Here is an 8,207-nt window from a genome sequence, read left to right on the forward strand (position 1 = left end):
ACATAATTCTTTTGCCATAAACTAAGACTTTCAACATTAGTTCAAAATAGATGATGACATATCACATTCTACAAAAACTATCCTTTTCATAGCACACTTTTTACACATCTTTACTGATACAAAATAGAGTGTTACTTCTTTACCAGCTAGTATAATATATATCTCGTCTTCTTCCCAATCGTCCTTCTAACTAATTCTTGTTCTTATCTGAAAGAAATCCATTTAAATGGATGAGCTAAACACGCCCAGTAAGAGAATCATATATTTCTACAGCTAGATCAAAAATAATGTATAACTTGATAGAAAACCAATTCTTAAACAGATGTAGAAATTATTTATCACAACGTCGTATATATATACATATAATAGCATTGAGATCAAGATAATGACTATAATATCATGATAACTTAATAATAAGCCATCTATCAAGACATGGAGGTCTTGCATAGACGCATTGGACATCAATCAAAACTAAGGTCTTGTATTGACGCATTAACCATCAACCAAGACATAAAAGTCTTGCGTTGACGCAGTAGCCGTCAAACAAGACGTAAAGGTCTTGCGTTGATGCATAACCGTTATAAGCAGCACTCGAGGCACAATAGTTCAGTATTAGATAAACAACTACAAGATCAAGTCCAGAGTAATATGCATAGTCAAATCGTCATAATTATGTAAAACTTCATTATGAAGTCCAAGTATATCGTATTCTTTTTCATTGTTGGAATAATAAGCTCAAACTGTTATGAAACCCATATCTCATAACCATTCTTTATCTCAACACCCATTTCAAAATCATATATCATAAACCTCATTTTATCAAAATCCATTTCAAAACCATGTATTATAAACCCTCAATTTATCAAAATCCATTTCAAAATTTATCATCAACATATACATGCATTCTTGATCCATATTTTTATAAATCCATTTGAAATAAACACGCTTTATCTTGAAACAATAATATATATAGTTCTAATAAAACTTAACTGTAGTAGGCGTATTTCTTACCTTTAATCCATCCAACCCTTAGATCTACCAACTCAATCAAATCCTAAGCTCTTTTCTTCCCAAATTTCTCCCATTTGCTCAACACCTTTCTTTCTCTTCTTCCACTCTCTCTACTTTCTCTATCATTCACTTTCTCTTTGCAAAATAAAGAAAGAGATATTTTTACCTATTTATATATATAAACTTAAGTGCCTTTTGAGGTGTCACTCATACACTTAGCCAAATATATATATATATATTATTTATATATCTATTATAATCTTACCTCCTTAAAAGAAGTTTGGTCCTCCAAACTTGAATTTGCTTTAAATAGTTGTGGATATTTATCCTTAATATCATAATATTCCAATTCCCATGTCGCTTCTTTTTCTGAATGATTACTCCATTGAACTTTGACATTTTTAATAATGCGTCGACGAAGACCTTGTTCTTTTCTATCCACAATTCGTATTGGATTCTCCTCATATGATAAATGTTTTCTCTAGTTCCAACGTAATGTGTTCAATCACGTGATCACTATTATGGACATATTTTCTTAACATTGACACATGAAAGACATTATGTACTTCTGCCAAAGATGGAGGTAATGCAACTCATAAGCAGCATCCCCAATTTTCTTTAATACTTCAAATGGACCTACAAATCGAGGACTCAATTTTCCACGTTTTTCAAATCGTATAACACCCTTCATTGGAGACACCTTTAAAAACACATGATCTCCAATATTAAAATTCAAGTCCCTCCTACAATTATAAACATAATACTTTTGTCTACTTTGTGACTTGATCAAATTTTCTTTGATCACATGATTTTTATCAATTGTTTCTTGCACTATCAAATGTCCCATTAATCTTCTTTCGCCTATCTCATCCCAAACACAATAGTGAATGACACTTGCGACCGTACAATACTTCATATGGAGCCATATGTATACTTGTCTAATAACTATTATTGTAAGCAAACTCTATAAGTGGCAAGTGATCATCCCACGATCTGTTGGGTCAAATTATTTTGATCATATGTTGAAATAGTTTGACTTTTGGAATTTTGATGATGAAATGATGAATGGATTATATATACATCTAACTATTCTTGATGCAGGTGTATCGAAATCAGATTTCATTAGACTTGGTTTGGTATTAGATGTATGGAATTAGACGTGCAGTCTAACTCGTGGAGTTAGATGTGCAGTCTAATAGATCTCGTAATTAGACGTGCAGTCTAACTCGTGGAGTTAGACGTGTAGTCTAATAGATCTCGTAAATAAACGTGCAGTCTAACTCAGCGGAGTTAGACGTGTAGTCTAATAGATCTCGGAATTAGACGTGCAGTCTAACTTAGCGGAGTTAGACGTGCAGTCTAATAGATCTCGTAATTAGACGTGCAGTCTAACTCGTGGTGTTAGACGTGCAGTCTAATAGATCTCGTAATTAGATGTGTAGTCTAATAGATCTCGTAATTAGACGTGTAGTCTAACTTAGCGGAGTTAGACGTGCAGTCTAATAGATCTCGTAATTAGACGTGCAGTCTAACTCAGCGGAGTTAGACGTGCAGTCTAATGGATTGTGAAAGTTAGACGTGCAGTGTAATGGATTGTAAAAGTTAGACGTATAGTCTAACTCCTTAAGATTAGTCTGAAGTGGAACAGAATTAGACGTGCATTCTAACTCAGCGGAGTTAGACGTGCAGTCTAATAGAAAGAGAAAGTTAGACGTGCAGTCTAAATTATGAAAGTTAGACGTGTAGTCTCACTCCTTCAGATTAGTCTGAAGTGATTGTAATTAGACGTAAGTCTAATCCCATTAGACCAGGTGGTCTAATGAATTCTATTATTAGACGGAGACATTTGATTTCATTATACGAGGTCGTCTAATTGAAATGCGTCTAATTGCTTTGCTTAAGTAGTTGCTTGAAACTAGCACCCGTCTACCCACGTGCTATAGTTGTTAGCTACTTCTGCTCCACGTTCTTGTGAAGATCAGTACGACAGCTCTATGCAACCAATTAACTAATGACACGTAAGCGAATATCCTTCCCACTACTTGTTTTGTAGGTAAATCTCTGAAGAATATTCGGCGCACTACCTGTTGTGTACGAGCACGATCCTTGTATTTAGAGTCTTCTGTGTACTATGGAGGCATTCCAATGGAAGAGTGCCCCGTATTATTCTGAAGATTCGACCGTTGGTATTTATGCATATTTAAAGATTCCTAAGGACAACGGACGAACTGCCGGAATTACAAAGAGAGAAATCAGTCGATCATCTTGCTTACTGAAAATCAAGCCCTTGAACATTCATACTGTGAAGTTGCTTTCCTGATTGTACTATGTGTTAATCAAGAGAGAGTTAGAATCAAAGCATCATTTAGATGAGTGATATTCTTCATCTTGTAAGTTGAACAGAGCGTGTTCTGTTCAATAGTGAGCTAAGTGTGTGCAAACTGTATTTGATTCGAATCATATTATAGTGAATTCTTCCGGTGATTGGAAGAAGGGGTGACGTATGAGAGTTTTCTCCAAACATCCATAAACAAATTGCTATGTTGTTCCTTTCTGTCATCTTCTCATTTTTCATCTTGAGCTTCAAACTTAAGTAAACATTCCGCACTTGATTCTGTTTTAAGTGTTTACAAGGGTTTGCGTAGAATAGAAAGTGAATTCGATTCCTCCAGACATACCTCGGAAGTTAAAAAAATTCCCGAAACTAGAAAGTTGAAACTCTCTTTGTGAATATACCCAAAATGATCTAACTATTGAAGAATTATAGCCATGTAAAAACAACCAAAAATATAACTGCTTGCGACCTCATTTTTTTATCGTCACCCTTCTCTACGAGTTAATATCTTGGATAATCTTTTGGACGAGATCAAATTTATCATCCATATCTTAACATAGAGAAAAAAGAACTTGGAATCTTTCAAAAACGAGACAATTCCTATCAATATAGGAATGCTCGTGTCCTAGCCCCGAGCATGTTTCAAATCCAAGTCACCCTATTACTTGGGTAGGACCAGATTTCTTCTAGTTTCGAACCTTGTCCGAAATAGAAGTGGGGATTAATCCATTCCCTAAGTAGCTTTTGTTAAATCTCCCCACCTTACAATGGAATAAAACAACTGGTCGATGTGTCAACCAAGTTGTGAAGGAGGCTTTGTAAAGTCAAAGGAAAAAGATTATGTTAAAATATTCCATAAATCCTAGAGAATTGACCTTTCCCTAGTTGTGAATGTCACTTTGTAAGACTAAAAGGAAACAAATTGTGTGCAGTCCTCCTTAGAAAGATATAAAATTTCCTAAGAGTCAACGATTTTTATTCAGTTGCGAAGGACATTTTGTCACCTTGAGATCAAAGTTTCCTTTAGGACAACACGGTCGATGTTTAACCTAGTTGCGAAGGACACTTTTTCAAGTCTAGAAAAAATAAGCTTCCAATTAGGATGGCTCCAATCATGAACAATTCCCAGCAGAAATAGGATATTTCAATTAATTGTGAAGGTCATTTTGTATAAGACCTCTCTAAAGTCTTATTTCGATAGGCAACTATATAGGTTATTGTTATAACCTATCCCCAATAAATTGGAGACTATAAGGATTATTATTATAACATATTCCCATGGAGTAATTGTTATAGCATATCCCTTGCAAGAGTGAGTCCTGTCTTTGATAGGTATAATCTATATAGGTCACCATTATGACCAATCCCCACCAGAGTGATTGTTATCACATGTCTTGTCTATAGGTCATTATTATAACTTATATCCTCATAATGATAATTGTCATCCCCGTAAAACAATTATTGATACATGCCTCACACATCGTGATTGTTATCACCACCCAATGTGATTGTTATCACGTCACCTAGACGATCTTCATTCACCCTCAGTGGGAATTCTCTTCATTCCCAGAAAAGTTCTAGTTGTGGATACCATCTCCTATAGTAAGCCCTATCTTATTACAAGCATCCTTGAGAATCATTATAGTGACTAATCTCTAGTTGTGGATTCCATATGTTGATGGACGTGGTGTGATTATCATCATTATCTCCGAGAGTTTTATCTCTATCCCTGTGGGATTTTATTCCCAGGAGAGAATTCCTCAGGAAATTCCTACTTTTTAATAGGTAGTCTTATTGGAATGAGACTCTTCCCCACAAAAAGTTATTTTTACTTCTTAGGTGCGTCCTATCTGTTGATAGGAACAATTAGGATCGGTGACAATAATAGAAGGGGGGTTTGAATATTGTTGTGTTAATTATCACTTTCAATTCGATTTTAATCCTTTTAGAGATGAAAATATGTTTCTATTCTTCAATAAATCGACGCAAGCTCTTGAACGGTTTTAAGTGTAGAAAGTGTTTTCTAGATTTGAATCGGTAGATAATAGACTGTAATAAGAAGTAAGGAAATAACACACGATTTTATGGATGTTCGGAGATAAAAACTCATACATCACCCCTTCTTATGTTTCCAGAAGGATTCCACTAGAAGACTTTGATTTGTATAGTGCCTACACAATCCCATTCAAAACTCAAGACTTAACAACTGCATGTTCTGAACTTCTAGCTATCACACTCTATTGAACAAACAACGTTCTGTTCAACTTACAATACTGAAAATATACTCTGGTAGTATAGTAAATTATTTGCTCATCTTAACTTAAAAAATCTTAGAATAAATTAGAGAGAGTAAATCGAAAGAACTAAGCAATTCGGAATTCGTGCGATCAAGAAGTAATTTGTCATTGCACTCTATTGCCTTTTTCTCATTGAACCGTAGCAACGGTCAAATCTTTCAGATAGATACATGTCATCTTTTTGATGGTAGTACGCTAGGTGTACGGGATAGTATACATCGAAATATATTCGTTGAATCGTGGCGTACCAGATTACACTAGAATATTCGGTAGAATGTGGTGTATTGGAAGGTATAGCGCGGGCTAGTGGATAGTAGCGTATGTGGTAGCTTTATATTTTTGTCGTGTTAAGCTGATTGGGCAGTCTACTAATAACGAACATTGTTGTTCGCTATGCTGATGAACTATGCAGATAAGCGAGCGGTTCTTCAGACGACTGCTGAAGCAAGGCGTTTGCTCGAGCTTCTTCAAACTACTACTGAAACAAGGGGTCTTCTTACACTTCTCCAGACTGTTGTTGAATCAAGATGTTTGCTCGCGCTTTTTCAGACTGCTGACAACGACTCTTGAGTTGTACCTGCGCATTAAACATTTGCACAACTTAGTTTTATTAACTTATGACTTCATCATCAAAACTATGTCGTATTGATTAAACTTATTTTTATTCACCTAAGTTCATTTTAATTAATTAAAACATTTTTCTTGTCAACTTAATTAATTATTTCTCTTATAATTAATTTTCTCTTTTTCTTTATTTAACTTAATCTAGTAGGAACCGTCGGTCGTTGTTATGATAGGATTATTATAATAATCCATCCTAATCGGAGTCTTGTTTACTCCTTAACATGGTTAGTCTATTGTAATAGTCCATCCTCAGTAAGATTCAACAAACGAGAGAATGATTCATTATCATGACTCATCCCCAACAGCACCCTATCATCTTCCCAGCATACGGTAGGACTATGGTAATAGTTATCCCTAGTAGAAGTCAATAGAAGAAGAATGATCACATGATATCCCCAGCTATGAGTCATTGTCATGACTCCTCACTACCTTCTTCTTATTAGTTTGGGTTATGAATTTCAAATGTTCGTATGTTCAAAACTTGGACCCATGTTTTCCAAAAACTAAGTCTATTTTACTGAAACTCGGTCCGAGAGGGGTATTTTGTAGACATAGAAATTTGACATATCCCAAAATTATAATAATTTTATTATTTTTAAAAATATTAATAAAACATTTTGAATTTTTATATTCATAATAACTTAAAGAAAGAATTAAAAAATAATTAAGGGTTAATTATTGTGATAATTAAACCCTAATTAGGAAAATTGTTAAAAATTCTAAAAATAATTTGAGGATAAAATATTGTATTTATTTTACCCAAATTAGATCAAAGAAGAGATTAAAAATATTTAATTGTGATTTAATCATGATTTATGTTTAATTCATGACTTAAACCAATTAAATAAAATACCTCAAAAGTCCCAAAAATACCTAAAAATATAAATTATGATCATAATTTTTATTATGATTCTAAAAATATGTTTTTGTGAAATTTTTTGTGTAGAAAATTATTTAAAAGGGATTAGAAATCGATTTTTAATAACCTTTTAAATTAAAAATAAAATTTGATAATCCTATGTAGCATAAGTTATTTTATAACATTTACAATAGTATTCTGGGCCATCAGATGAGCGCACGGGCTTCATCCAACAGCCTATACGCTCCCATGTAGCCCGCTACAACGGATCAAGCGCGTGCTTGTCACACCCGATCAACTAATGGGACGGACTAACCACGTTAGTCAACTGAGTTGACCGTTGACGGAACCCTGCATTCTGTCACCAAAAATAATGTTGTTTAGCCCATCTTCTTTGTTGGGACGCATGGCTTGCCGGCAACGCGACTCATCGTTGTGCGATCTTCCAGAAGGGACAACTCACTCCACAATCGTCCTTATCCCTTAAAATTTTCGTCATGTGCTCCCCTTCTCATCGCCTACGAAACCCCCTTTTTTAGAAGCCTTATCATGTCATGGATAAGGTTGCAGATGAAATTGATAGAACTTAGAGATAAGCTCGTCGGAGGGCAGTTTCGATTCGAATTATCCCTCCTCAACCGACCTACTCCTACTATTAATAATTCCTTATGCCCTATGAAGAAAATCATCAAACAATCACAAATCCTTACCACTTCAATCGATGGATTCAAATTCCGGCCAAGAACAGTTTCTATGAAAACTATCTCCGGTGACCCCAATCGCGATCCAAGCTTTGGGAAAGCATCCAACACGTCATAAGAGTGTTCCCCAGCTGTTGGTATGCTTTAAAATTATTTTTTTTATGATTTGTGATTTGAAATTTGAATTTTTATTTTTTATTTTTTTACATATTTCTTAAGTTTGATCGAATTTGATCTATTCTTGAGCTTCATTATGGAATTTCTTTGAGTAGAATCATTTTATATATTATGTATGAACTTTTTGTTGAATGAAATCAGATCAAATCATTCTAAATAACAAATTTCAGAAATTTGAGGTTGAAACTGGATTTTTTTTAAAT

The sequence above is a fragment of the Impatiens glandulifera genome, chromosome 9, assembly GCF_907164915.1.
Source record: "Impatiens glandulifera chromosome 9, dImpGla2.1, whole genome shotgun sequence".
NCBI classification, from domain to species: Eukaryota; Viridiplantae; Streptophyta; class Magnoliopsida; order Ericales; family Balsaminaceae; genus Impatiens; species Impatiens glandulifera.